General features: G+C 50.6%; 1 protein-coding gene across 4 annotated transcripts in view; it reads right to left on the bottom strand.

Moving 5' to 3' along the window:
• Gata4 (GATA binding protein 4) overlaps positions 1-14,401 on the bottom strand; it is a 71,041-nt gene that overhangs the window by 43,997 nt on the left and 12,643 nt on the right. For 2 of the 4 annotated variants that reach the window (XM_076930865.1, XM_034498711.2), the window contains exon 1: positions 1,016-1,346. The exons of 1 other annotated variant lie outside the window; for it this stretch is intronic. The gene's annotated coding sequence lies outside the window, so the exon portion shown is untranslated. Of the gene's footprint in view, positions 1-1,015; positions 1,349-14,401 lie in introns of those variants that run through there. One more of the 4 variants, XM_034498713.2, reaches the window with a different exon arrangement.

The following is a 14,401-nucleotide window of genomic DNA, read 5'->3' as shown; positions in this document are numbered from 1 at the left end:
GAGAATGGCCACTAACGAACTTATACACTAGTCCTCAGAAATGACTCTTGGCCAATCTCTCCGTACAACTTTTCTTTCTTCAAATGTCCGAAGCGTCCTTCCTGGCTGCCTTCCTTTTCCAAAGGTACAGGAAACAAATTCCCGAGGTGCTTCCCAGCAGCGCGGCCTTGTTTCCCCAGATTCTCCATTGCCTCGGGTCCCTCACTATCCTCTTCCTTTCTACTGAAAAGCCCCTCTTTCCTTCCATCTGGTTAAAGTTCATCACCTAGACATCTCTCCCCAAAGAGTAACAACTGCCTATTCTCTCCCAGGCCCATCCAAGCGATAGACTATGTGGATAGAATATGTGGAGAGCTAGAGGTGACTACCCAGGAATATCCCTGATGTCCGCTGGGGTTTCGGCCGTGGGCCGCATTCACCCCGAAAGTGATGTATGTGGGTAGTATTCAGCAGTGCATAGCACACACAATTCCTGCTAGAGGAGTTTGAAGAAGTAAGCTGGAAAGCAGAAGAGATCGCAAGCTTCCGAGCCTATCTCCGAGCGCCTCCAGCCCTCACCCGGGTCCTGGGGCTGCCTGCCACCACCACTCTGCACTCCCTGCGTCGCAGGCTGAAGACACTACCCTGTCTGCACCCCCAAAGTGTGGGCTACGCGGCCCGTCCGGGGTCAGTCGGTCAGAGAGAGATTACACGGGCCCTGGCTAGTGGGATGCAAGGCAGGACTGGAGAATCTACAAACAGGGCGGATTAAAAGGATTCAAGTTCCCTCCCAAACAATCCAAACGCACCTCTCCAGCACCCATCGGTTTTTGCTCCTAATCAGTCCCACTCAATTTAAAGTCCTCGCCAGGCCAAAGTCAAAAGCGGAGCAGCTTTTAGCCAATCTGGGGGCACTGGAGTAACTAACCGGCGTGTCCTTTCCCAGCTACCTACCTCCCTATTCCAGGCAAACTAGGGCGGCGGACCTGTGAGTTTCTCCTTCCCCGGAAAAGAGCCGGGAGTCGGGGGACCCTACCTGGCCAGCTCCAGTTTCCCAGAGAATCGACGCGATCTCCGTGAGCCGGAGGAGCTGCAGCGGCGGCGGAGCCTCGGGCGGCCACTCTGCGGGCCTCCGGCTTGTCCCTTGCTCCCGGCGCCGTTCCCGGGGCCCCCGCGTTGCGCTCGCCTACTCTGACTGGCCTAAGGGAGTCACGTGCAAGGGCGGGGGCGGGGGAGCTAGGACCTGGCAGCACCTCCGCCCCAGCCCGCCCGCGGGACTCGTCCCAAAGCTCCCCCAGCAGGCAAAGTCCACGCGCGCGGATCTCTCAGGGAACGCAAGCGCTCAGTGCCGGCGCTCCGCTCTGCCCTCGGTGTAGCCCGACGTCCTTGCGGTTTGCTGCTCTGCCAAGGAACTTGTTTATTCTCGAGTTTCTCCTCTTTCCTCCCGACTCTCAGTGGTCCATGTCCAGCCGCCGTGTTCAAGGGGCGGGGCTGGTAGAGGAGAAGGCGACCTCGCACGTTGGGCTCATGGTCGCCTGTGGGGCACTGGGTCACCAGGGGTGCCTTGCTGGCCTCAGATCTACAGGGCTTTTGAAATGAGCTCGGGAGAGAGTCAGGAGGCACTAAAACCTGAACTGGCCCTTAAGGTCGGTGCCTAGAGACGCAAGCGCCCTTTTCTCCTTCCCACGAGCCGGTGGAGACTGCAAGGCGCCGAGAACCCGTCACCAGCCCAGGAGTTTATGTATTTATACAAAACGCGCACCCCTCGCCGACATTGCTTCCAACTCCTGTGGCCTCCTGTCCCTTCTCATCTGTCCCTGTTCTCCTTGTAGCCCTCACCGGCTGGGGTCCGATCAAAAGGACGAAGTGGGGGTTGGGAGCCTGGTCTCTAATGTTAGAGCCCATCCAAGGGCTGCAGTTCCTTCCCTAAAGTGGGGGGTAGGGAGGGTGCCAGACCTTAGTTTGGAGTCGGCGGGCGTCAGTGCCTGTAGGCCCTGGCGCAGTGGGGTTGTGAGGGGAGAGTCCCTCAGACAGGTCTAAAGGTTAATAGAGCAATCACAGGGCCCTATTACTGCGTAAAAATAACCCATCGATTACCACAGCCTTCAGCTGCAGATAACAGCTCTCTGGCGGCTTTCGCGTTGTGGGCTAAACTTTTTTTTTTTTTTTTTCTTTTAAGGCCGCATTTCTCTCCCCAGCACCGGTTTCCAATACAAGATTAGAGGGGTCAGGAGGGGGCTGGAATACCACCCGGTAAGAACCCTGCGCTGCCTGAGAAGGCTCAGGATGGCAACCGCTCCCGCCGTTCGAGGATTGACAGCAGATTGTGGTTGCCCCGCCGGTGCAAAAGCAACCCAGGAGCTAGGAACAGGCTGGGACGCGGAGCGGATTGAAAGGGAAAACCCGTGGGACTTTGGCCAACCCGTGGGGATCTCAGGAAAATCCCAGAGGAAGGACTGAGCGCGGCTGCGCGGGGGGGGAGGGGGGGGATTCTCTTTTTCAAACCAAAGGAGCCCGAAGTCCAGAGCCGCTCTAGAGGGGGAGAGAAAACTGAGGCCATCAGGGGTGCTGAGCTGCTGAAGGCGGGCACTCTGGCTTGATTTATCGACGGCGTAGCCTCTGGTGCTGCTGGTTTGAGCCCTTCGGCACCCCGGAAGCTGGAACCCCATGACTAGCGTCCCTTCTCCAGTCCCCCACCCATCCTAAACAATACCTGATCAAAATCAGGGGCTGCAGGTCTGGTAAAGTTTTAGGGATGGTATTCTGGGGATTTCAGAGGCCTACGCTGGGCATCAACGAACCCTCCGGCCGCCACCTCTCCTCGAGCAAACTTGTATCTGAGACTCTGGGATGAATACAGAGAATGGCGTGGCCCTTGCTTTATTTTAGAAGAAACCCTCAGCACCTGAGCAGGAGACCTGGTGAGCAGGAGAGAAATGAAGCCAAAGGCCCATGGCCAAAGAGTCAGAGTCAGTCTCTCAGTCTCTCAGTCTCTCAGTCTCTCTCTCACATTCTCTCTCCCTCTGACTTGTGTGCCTTAGATCTTAGATCTGCATCGCTGTAGTGACCCTCATAGATCAAAATGCGCTAAGCTTGGGGGCGGGGGGGGGGGGCAAACCCAGCGTTTCTGGTTTTATCACCCATGAAGTCTGAGGCTTGAGGCTTAGTGTCTGGGGGACAGCCTTGTGTGATACATACACCTCTGTGTGGCCAAGGTCTCCAGCAACTGCCAGGCGGCATTCTCCTTGTGGATAAACCTTAGTAAGGTGGTGTCCTGCAGCTAGCCATCCCCACCCCTACCCACCCATCAGCCTTCCTGAAACCCAGGTTCTAACGATTTAAAAGGAGGATGCCCCAGGTAGTCTAGGGATACTTTGCTCCGTGAGGTTAAGAGACTCGGTGAAGTCTCTAAAAGAATAGCGTGATCCTTCGCTCTTGCTAGGATCAGCCAAAGATCTCCCAGGCCGCTTTTCCTTTCCAGGCATCTCCCGCTGAGCTGACTGCTGTGAGCTGGAGGCCGGAGACAATTCTCTAACTCTGAAGGCGCCTGGGACAGGGACATTTGTTTCAGCTTCCTGTGACTTAACCCCCCCACACTTTGGGTCCCACACAACAAATTTTTCCCAGTGTGTGGGCTGAAAGTCAAACCAGACGAGTTTCTTGGGCGCTTTTGGTTTTTTCTTCATTCCCTCCCTCCCTCCCCTTGCCTACGGTCCTAGAAGAACCAAGACGACCTCTGTGCGTTGCCAGGAGAGGGGAGCATTTCAAGGCCTGGCTGGCTGGAGATGGACGGGGGTTATCGGCTGCCTCTAGAGGTTCCCAGGCTCCTCTCAGACTAGGGAGGCCAAAGAGAGGAGGGGGCTGGGTTCGCTGAGGTTCAGACTTGGCTATTTTTAAGGACTATGTCACTGGGATGGCCGGGGGAGGGTGGCTCAACCCCACTCACGGCCCCCTTTCTGCTTTCCTTTCCCATGGTCTATGGGCAGAAACACCAGGCTCACCTTCAACCTTTTTAGATTTTTTTTTCTTTGCTCAGGGTGGAGGTCTGTAGCTTTCCATAATAAGACTGATTTAGGTGAGCTGTATTCTTAAATAATCCTGGCAGCACAGAAGAGTAAATTTTATTTCTTGTTTCACAAAGGATCCTGAGACTTAAGCCCATCTCCAAGCTAGCAGAAACGAAACTGTAGGCGGATCACGATGTACATAGGAATTGGGACTTGAATTTCCTCCTCAAAGGGGAGAGAAAAAACCCAAACAGCAGATGTTGGATTTCACACAGAGACCAAGAGAGATCCCACCCCCCAAGGAATTGGGCAGCAGCGAGTGTCTCTGGGACCTGTGTGATTTGGTTTAAAGGGTGATCGACATTGGTCACCACAGCCTTAGCATTTCTGGAGGCAGATGCCCCTCTGAATTCAGCGGAATCAACTCACAGCCACGTAGTGAGAGAAAAAACGAGTTCTGGAAAGAAACTGGAGCTTGGACAGTTTCCAGTGTTAGGAAGGGAGCCAGAGGGAAGACTACAGAAGTCCACCTTGGTCCTATAGAATGCACACCTCAGGTGCAGCTGTGCCTCTAGATCAACAAAGGATCTGGGCTAGATGTGCAAAGTGACCCGCACTGAACGAATTCGGTCTGTCCTAACAATGGAGCTTGGCACAGCAGACACTATGTCCCCTTCCTCTGTGACTGTCAGCTTCAATCTCCAGAACCCCGTGCTCAAAGCAAAAAATTCGAAGAGAGCAGCTGGACAAACCTCATCTTGCTCAAGAAAAAATAAAGAACCAAAGAACCTGCAAGGCCAAGTCTGTGTGCCCCACCCCTATGCACTCTTCTCCCAGCCCTGACCTTCAGCTGAATTCCAGGCTGTTCACATACACCCAAGAACTAGTCCCATACCTAGAGTCGGATCTTGTGGTTTCACTATAAAAGGAAGTAGCCCTCTCTAATAGTTTGGCTTTTAAAGAATTGTTCAATATTGAAAAAAAAATTGTGCAATGTTGCAAGCTGAAGCCGTGCCTTCATCACAGATCTGGGGAATGCTTCCCAGTGTTTCCAGTCTGGTGGCATATTTCACAGTCACTTCTAAAATACAGATCGTTCTCTTATTATTTTTTTTTTAAATAAAGCTTGCCTTCAAATTTCTGCCAAATTCCTAGAAAAGCTCTCTACATTTTTTCTTTGGGGAAACATTGCAAAACAAGAATAAGGAAGACAAAGCTATCATCTTTAAAATGACACAGAAAGGTTGGGACTCAGATTCTAGATGGTGAAGTATGTGGGGAGGCAGCAGGTTTGCAGTCCAAATTCTTATCTTACTTCTTAATATTCTAATGGCAGCTGTGAAATACTCTTTGTGACAGTCATTTTATTTTTCGGTCTCTAAATATTCTTTGTCACCCGTGCCTGATATTTAAAAATTAAAATTCAATTTAGAACAAAACTGTCTGTGCCTCATAATCTAAGAAAATAAAAAAAAGCCAAAAAGCTTTTTGTAATTTTTTTTTTTTTGCTAAGTTTATGAATGATGCCAGAGGCTTTGTGAATGGGGAAGGTCTTCAGTCCAGAGTCCCAATCTTGACAAGGTCGCCATGTGGTCCAGGAGCCCAGAGTCCTGAAATAGACTTGCTGACACCCCCTTCTCCCGTAGACCCTCTTCTTCCGGCTGGCTTCCTCAAGGACTCCTTTACCCTTCTTTAGAGAAGGACACCCATTCAGAAAGCAGATAAAGGGAGATGCAGAGAGAGGGAGTTGCCCTTTTTCGGGAGGTCCCACACAAACTTGGTTGTCTGCTCTACAGGATCACGCTGTTGTCTGTAGGGGCCAGTCTCTTAGAGATCTAAGGTGCCACCTTTGCGATCATTCTTGGGGAACTGGCGCTGGACTCCTTCACATGTAGGACCTCATTTATACTTTCAAAGTTGCCCAGGGCTAGCACTATAAGCAGAGACAGAGCACCATTAATTAATTCCCTATTAAACATCCATTCAATTTATCCTTAGGTCTTTTGTCCCTGAGCTTAGAAACTTGTCTGTGATTGCTGGCATAAAACTTCGCATCACCACACCCTCCAGAAAGTAAGCTCTGTGAAGAGAAAACTGAGGCCGATGCATAGAAGGTATTCAATGAGTGTTTGCTGAATGGTTGAATTTGCAAGAAAGATTTGTTCATTTGTTTTGTTTGAGGCAGAGTCCTGTTATATAGACCAGGCTGATCTTAAACTCACAGAACTGTACCTGCCTCTGGCTCTGCCTTTTCCTTCCCTAAAATCACATACCACTAGGCAAGAGGGGCTGTTAATAGTATTTTGGGGGTTGCTGAAAGAGTGCCAAGCTCTTAAAAAAAAAAAGTTTTGTCCAGGAGAACCTTTCCACCTGGTCCCAGAGGAAGGCACTGGGGCCAGGGACAGATCTGTAGAGCGCTAATCCAGTCCTGGTTGCATATATCCCTAACTGCAAGTTGCCCATCAAAATCTAGGCTATACCCCAGGTAACACTAGAAGCCCTGAGATGGGCAAGGAGAATGGATGTCTGGATGTAGACTGGATGCTGGAAGTCGAGTTTAGCTGGAGAGGCTAGCTCAGCACCAACGAGGATGAGACTGGCAAGGAATGTGGTGGGGATCTTAGAGAAGCAGCCCACCAAGGGTTTCTGCTAGATGGCTCTGACATCTCAGAAAGTTCAGATCTATAAGTCATGGAAGGACAGGAGACTGTCAAGACACCAAGACCGGAGAAAATTGGAAGGTGGGAAGCATGAGCACAAGAAAAAAGAGAGAAAAGGAGAGAGACAGAAATAAAGCAGAGACCAGGAATGGGGGAGGGGAGAAAGGTGCCCATAACTTCCAGGGTTGGAAACTTGGTGCTGTCCTAGCCAGCTTCTTTCCATAAAATGAAGACAGATGAAGAGCACATCATATAGGTAGAATGTCAAACGGCAGATGGGGGGGGGGGGGCTTGAGAGTGGAGGCTTCAGACACACAAAGACACAAAACTGGTCAGAAGGATTAGGTGCCAAAGGAGGAGACTATCCCTGGATACAGGACTGGGTCTTCTGAGATGTCAGAGCCACCCAGCAGCATCCCTTGGTGGGTTGCCTCTCTAGGATCCCCACCACCTTCCCTGCCAGTCACAGGGCTACACAGGACTGCTGGGCTTCCCTCTTCGGAATCTACAAGAAGACACGAGCGCTTTCCTCTGAAGGACTCCCAACACGCGCACACCAGGGGCGACCCGGAGTACTGTTCTAAGCGCAAGCTTGGACCTGCTTCCGCATAAGCGGTCTCCTCCCTCACACCGAGGTGGCCGGAAAGAACGTCTGCGGACCCCAGCACCCTTCACCTCACCCGCGCGGAGCCAGAGGCGACCCGAGCCAGAGAAGACGCCCAAGCAGGCGCCGCGACGTGGCGGGCCCAGAGAGACAGGAAAATGTCAAGGAAGCCCGAAGCCCAAGTGCAAAAACAGCTTCTAAACTAGCTTTGACTCAGGCCCAGTCCCAAGCTTGGGGAAGGGCAAGAGGATGAGGGGGTGGGCGACAGCAAAGGGGACTGGAGGTAACACTGTTCCAGAATTGACCTACCACCCCCGGTCTGGCCCTGCCTTCCAGTTAAGGACTAGTAACTGATCCTACGATTGCCCACTTTTCATCACTGTAGCAGGTGCCTTTGGAGCGGCCGTTCCTTTCCCTCCCTTGGTTCCAGCACTTCACTTCACAGAAAGCGGAAGGGGAGCGTGGAGCCAGGACGACTAGGGTTCCGGTTGCCTTCACAGCACACTTAATAGTTTTCGGAACTGAGTCAGCTCTGACAGACAAGCATTATACTTGGTTACCCGAGGGACAGAGTGCACTCTCTTTAAAAAACCGAATTCTCCCCCAGAGATGCTAATGAATACCTAAGACCCCAGGATTTGAAGGAGAAACAGCCAAGGAGCAAAGAAACCACTCCCTCCCCAACCCCGAGTGAAGTGGATTGATGGGTATCGAGGTACTGGAAGCCTACGATGCCCCTTGAAAGGCGCCCAGCTCCAGGAAGCAGCGTCTCCTTCCACTTCACAAGAGAGTAGGACTGTTCCTTGGGGAGAGGGGCAGAACCGAGATCAGCCTCCCAGGAAGTCTCCAGAGATGCCTATTTCCTGATGTCCACCCTGCTTTCCAGTGAGCAGGCAGAGGAGTGCAAAGCAGGTTTCGACTTTCTTATGCCACCAATCAGTCAGGAGAGATTATTCCTCAAAAAGCAGGTGTACTCCGAGCTGATTCCCGACCCTCTTCCACAGGCTACATTTTGTTAGGGCCGGTGTCTTTCTTGCTTTTTCTTTTGAAGGTTGTCCAACAGGTGTAACATTTGCGATGTAAGGTGGAATAGGGAGAGCTTTGTTTATTTATTTATGTATTTGTTTGTTTGTTTGTTTGTTTGTTTTTCCAGACTAGGTTAGTCTGTGTAACCCTGGCTATCCTGGAACTCTTTCTGTAGACCCCTGCTGGCCTCGAACTCAGAAATCCGCCTGCCTCTGCCTTCCAAGAGTGCTCCGTTAAAGGCAAGTACCACCACTGCCTGGCAATTTTAAGATAGAGGCCCAAGGAGGCCTCATATTTACCATGTAGTTGAGGATGAAGGACGACCTTCAACTTCTGACCCTCCTGCCACCACCTTTAGAATCCTAGAATTACCACCACCTTTAGAATCCTTTAGAATTACCACCACCTCGTCCAGCTCTACTTTGAGCTGGGTTTGAACCCAAGATTTTCCCACATGCTAAGACAGTACTGGCTGAACCACATGCCATATTCTCCGTGTTTTGTCTCATGTACTAAAAGGTATCACAGGTATCTTAAAAAAAAAAAAAAAAACCCTACAGATTCTTTCATAAGTATTGCAAACTAGGAAGCTCAAGTGGGAGACGGATAAATTATGTCCAACCATGCTATGGAATAGTGGTCAGCAACAAAAATGAATGAATTATGACACCCAAGGACATGAATAATCTGATATGTGTTCAGTGCCATGGAAGAAAATTCAGATTCAAAAGACTATATTTTAAAATTATCTATACATGGCATTTTGAAAAAGACACAACCATAGTGTTGAAGTCACATCAGAGGGAGCTGGGATCACAGGGGGAGGCAGAGTTACATGAGGGAGAGAGGGCAAAAGCAGAAATTTAGGAGCAGTGTTAGGACTACTCTGACTTGATTGTGATGGTGTTTCCTAGCACACATAGGACTGTACAATAAAAGGAGTAGTTTTACAATATGGAAAGTACATGTCAATAAATCTAACAGTAAAAAGACGTTGGGGAGGCAAGATAGAATTCTTCAGTTCACCCCCCCCCCACCCCCCCCCCCCCCGGCCTGGTTTTCAGTCTCCAGGGAGCTCTACACCCTGATTGACTCCCACTTACAATACTCCAGGAGAGTGTTTTAGATACCCAGGAAGCTCTGGGCTTCTTTTAAAGGGATGCAGACTCCTGCCTTTGCTCCTCAGGCATCCCTCACCCTGGCTTCACAGAGCTGGCTACAGAGATCCATCCTGGGTGTGCTGTGAACATCTAACACACACACACACACACTTCACAGGAGACTGTACAGAGGTTGACACAGGGACAAATGTGACCCTACCCTAGCCTCCTGAGAACCTTTTGGTCTTGCTTGTTTTGAAATCCTCAGCCAGCAAGCGCTGGGCTACCTGAGAGAAGGCCACAGGGGCTGGTCAGCCTGGGCAGTCAGCAAGCCTGGGTTTTTTTTTTGTTTGGCTGTTTGGTTTGGTTTTGTGCAGCCAAGTTCTGTGTAAGCCAAGTTCAAAGCTTGAGAGAATAACAGGTTTTGTACCTGCTAGCTGTACTGAATGGGCCAAGGAAAGCCACTGGAAGCTCAACCTTTCCAGCACAAGATGATATCCTGCCCCTAGGACCAAAGTTCTCCTTGTGCTCTGATGCCCCGACACTGTCATTAGACTCAGGTGATGTTTATGAGAAACGGTACCCAAGACAACCCCAAGCCCCACAAAACACCGTGTTTCCTGTTAGAAATGAAGCAGTTTAGCTTGGTCAGTTTCTGGGCTGGGGTACTTTGTCCAAGCTGGGGGTGGGGGTGGGGAGATGGTTGTGGGGATAGGGGCTTGCTAATGAAGGGGTAGGAAAATAAAAAGTGAGGTGGGAAAGAAAGAACTGAGGAGTGAGATACTGGGGTCTGCAGCTGGAACACCTTGGCCCAGCCACATTTTAGGGAAAGAAAAAAGGAAAGGCTCTCTGTGGGACCACACCAGCTTCCACCTGCCTTAGAAAAGCCTGAGGGTAAAAAAAAATATATCAGAAATATCAGGACTGCCGGTGGTGGTGGTGACGCACGCCTTTAATCCCAGCACTTGGGAGGCAGAGGCAGGAGGATTTCTGAGTTCGAGGCCAGCCTGGTCTACAGAGTGAGTTCCAGGACAGCCAGGACTACACAGAGAAACACTGTCTCGAAAAACCAAAAAAAAAAAAAAAAAAAAAAAAATCAGGACTGTGCGGTGAATTGCCCTGTGGTGGGGTGAGGCTGACTACAAGGTTTGTACAGATTTTGAGTCAGAGTGTCATTGTCCCCGTCTGCCCCCTGTACAGCCCCACCCCAGCAAAGAGGCATAGTAACAACTCCCTTATGAGATCTGCTATGTGTGAGCTAAGGCAATGCAAATTTTGCTGGTGTGACGACAAACTGAAGTTTCTCTGATCGGCCTGTTCTCACCAGTAAGGAAATGGGTTCTATAAACAGCCTAAGGAACAGATGAGGCCTGCTAGCATGTTCCCTTTCTGGGAGAAAAAGAGTGTGAAACTGGAAATGCTAAATCAATTCAAGGACCCCTCCCCCATCCGTCCTTGAGACTGAGTCTCCTGTAGCCCAAGCTAGCTTAGAACTGTGTAGCTGAAAATGGAAAATGACTTTGAAATTCTGATCTCCCTGCCTCTACTGCCCAAGTGCAAGTATTACAGGCCATCATGACTTGTGTAGGGGTGCTGCGGATAGAACCCAGTGCTTCCAGCACGCCAAGCCGGCTCTCTACCAGCTAAGCTACACCGCGAGTTCCTGGAGCTTATTACTCTTAATATTTATGTTTTATTGACAGCCCTCCCCACTTGTCATACGTGGCTCAAGACTGTACCGGGTGCCAGCGTGGATGTCCCGTGGGCTGGATGTTCCGGTGAGGAGCTGAACGAAGGCTCCGTTCAAGTTTCAGTCTCTATACAGTTAGTTATGAGGCCCCTGGTGTACCAACATCCAGTCTGGCCTCAGTTTCCCCACCTACGCAACGTGTGGGTCGCGCCGACCATTTCTAAGCAATCTAACATTAAGTCCTGGGGAGAGGAGTGAGGTGCAGTACTCTGCCAGAGAGCAGAGCGCTGCCCGCCACCCAGCGGTGCGAGCATCGCGAGCCTCCGGGAGGCTGCGGCTCCCGCCCCGCGTGCCCACCGCCCTCGCCGCCCGGCGTGATGGATGGCCGCGGAGCCGGCGGCCTGTCAGGTCTTATTGATGAGGTGCGCACTGACCGCCGCCGCCTAACCCGAGGCGGCGGGAGGCGAGCGCGGGCCGGTGGGAGGGCGCAGACTCGCCGGCGCTCGAGGTCAGCCCCCGGCCGCCGCCAGCGCCCTACTGGCGCGTCCCGACCCGGCTCGGGGGCGCTGGAGGCCGAGCCTGGCGCCCCGCTCGCCGGCGGAGCTTCCTTCCCGGCCCCGTGCGCCCTGGCCTCGGCTCTTACCGCTCCGCAGCGCCGCCCCCGGTCAAAGCTGACTCCGCGGCGTGAAGTGCCCAGCTCTTGGACTATTGTATCCCAATTCTTGCGCGTGTATACAGTCACAGATGACAGATAAGATAGGCCGGTAACTAAAGCCAAGCTGGTCCGCAGATGAGGACAGCAAGGTCCCTTTGATACCCGGCTCGGTTTCCAGTAGAGCGAGCATTCCTTAACTCACTCAAGCAAACCCACTTGAATTACTAGGCTGGAAAAGGTGCGCTGGACCTCACCTCAGTCCCTACCTCCAATTTCCTCATGCTGCACCTTCCTCCATCTTGGCTGGACACAGTGGTTTTTTTTTTTTTTTTCTCTTGGCCTTTTAGATGAATAAGAAAGCTGACTGGCCATTTGTTATCTGAGGACAACCCACGAGAGAAACCGTTTTCCCAGCTCCAGCGGGCATTACCTGTCCAGCGTTTTCTACGGAAAGTCTCCAACTCCCACCCTAGGGGCACCTACTCTATAGGGCCGGGGTGGGGTGGGGGGAGGGGAACACCAATGGGAGACTCAAGAACATATTCTTTGACGACCAACTTCAGTTGAGACAAACAAATGGAGAAACTCAGCGCTAGAAACCTTCCCACCTTGTGCACGCGCCCACTTTTTTTTGTGTGTGTGTGTGTGTGTGTGTGTGTGTGTGTGTGTGTGTGTGTGAGAGAGAGAGAGAGAGAGAGAGAGAGAGAGAGAGAGAGAGAGAGAGAGGTATTTAGGGACTTATACGCCACCCCAGCATACCTGACATTGAATTTCCGGACAGTTGTGGTAAGCAAAGTACCACTCAAGAACTAGAAAATAGGTTTTCTCTGGGACCAGAGAAAAAGCAGGAGGAAGAACGCCTTTCTCCTAACTCCACTGCTATGGCCCAAGGCTCTGGAAGAATTCAGCCTAGATGAGGAACAGTAGGGGTGAGGCAACTGGTAGTCTGAGAGTCCAGACTCCTAGGTCTGCTTCAGGTCACCAGGTGAGTGTGAAGGTCACAGAAAGCCATTTCTGGCATCCCTTCACAAGCAACATTTTGTGACTTTGAGCTCCAGAAACTGGTTTTGCCAAGTTTTACCATCCCGCCAAGCAGTCAAGTGACTCCGTACCAGGGACACAATCATGGTCCCACACAATACATAGTGAGACCCCCCCCCTCCAGCCATTAGGGCTCAGCTCAGTCTTAACCACAGATAATAAATGTGCTCTATGAAGAACTCAAATAGGGCGACCCAGGCCAGAGTAGTAGCACATGTCTTTAATCCTGGACTCAGCAGGCTGAGGCATGGGGATCTCTGTGAGTTTCAGGACAGTCAGGGATACTTAGAAAGAACCTGTCACAAACAAACAAAGAAGCACAAAGCAAAGGGGGCTGAAAGGATGTCTCAGTGGTTACGGGCACTGGCTACTCTTCCAGAGGAGCCGGGTTCAATTCCCATCGGCCACGTGAAATCTCACAACTAACTCCAGTCCCAGGGGATCCAACATCCTCTTCTGGGCCTCTATAGACATTGCACATATGTTGCCCATGTATACATGCAGGCAAAACATCCATACAAATACAATAAAAATACAACAAAAATGAGCATTGGAGGCCCATCTGAGTGTGCATTAAAGGGCCTGGACTGCAGGAAAGAACTTTTAACCATCCCTGGGCAATCATCCAGTGAATACTACGAGTGCTATATTCCCTGCATGTTGACAAACAAACAAACAAAACTGCACAGTCTGCTTTTGCATTCCACAGGCAGAGAAAGGGACAGTGGAAGGTACCTAGTATAGTACCTTGTCACAGCTTAGTATGAGCAGAAGCAAGTTAAAGATCGAAACTCAAGCGCTTGGATCTTGGTGTCCAGACACTGTTCCTCTGAGCAATGCCTCAGTATTGTGAGGGATACAGAGGGGAAGCAGGCAAGCACGATATAATTGTTCATCTCCCTTTTAAAATCACCACCCCTGTTCCAGAGTCAATTTCTGTTCTGTCTCTGCTTCCATGCCCTTCAGTATATTCTGTTTCTTTATTTTTCTCCACACCTAACTGCATGTGTACATCTCTCCCCTAAATTTCAGTCTCCTCATGAGTGGGAAAAAAAACCCTATGTATTTCTCATAGCTTCTAATGTGTAATAGTTCTTGTTATTGTTGGTTTTATGTTGAATTAAGGGGCTGGAGAGATAAGACCACTGCCTGCTTTTGCTGAAGACCCAGGTTACATTCCCAAAACCTACATGGTGGTTCACTACCTTCTGTCATTCAAATCCCAGGGACTTTAACATCCTCTTCTGACCTCCAGGGCACCAGGGATGCACATGGTACACATACGTTATATGCAAACAACACACATACATAAAAATAAAAATAAATCATTAAAGGCATTAAATTAAAATTTAAAAATTGGGACTGACTGTTTACCTAGTATGCATGAAGCCCTGATTTTTATTCCCAGTAACATATAAACTATATGTGGGGATGAAGGTCTGTGATCCTACATTTAAGAGGTAGAAGCAGGAGGATTAGAAGTTCAAGATCATCCTCAGGTACATAGTGAGTCTGAAGCCAACCTCCCTTGGTTACATGCAACCCTGAATTAATTAATTCAGAAAATTGGATGTTTCAACCCATCCCTACGCTAGGTAAGTCTTCCTTTTACACACTGTCAGGAGTATCGCAGAAACAT

Source organism: Arvicanthis niloticus, chromosome 3 (assembly GCF_011762505.2).
Source record: "Arvicanthis niloticus isolate mArvNil1 chromosome 3, mArvNil1.pat.X, whole genome shotgun sequence".
NCBI lineage: Eukaryota > Metazoa > Chordata > Mammalia > Rodentia > Muridae > Arvicanthis > Arvicanthis niloticus.
Note: the sequence above shows the minus strand (reverse complement) of the source record. Positions and strands in the feature narration are given on the sequence as shown.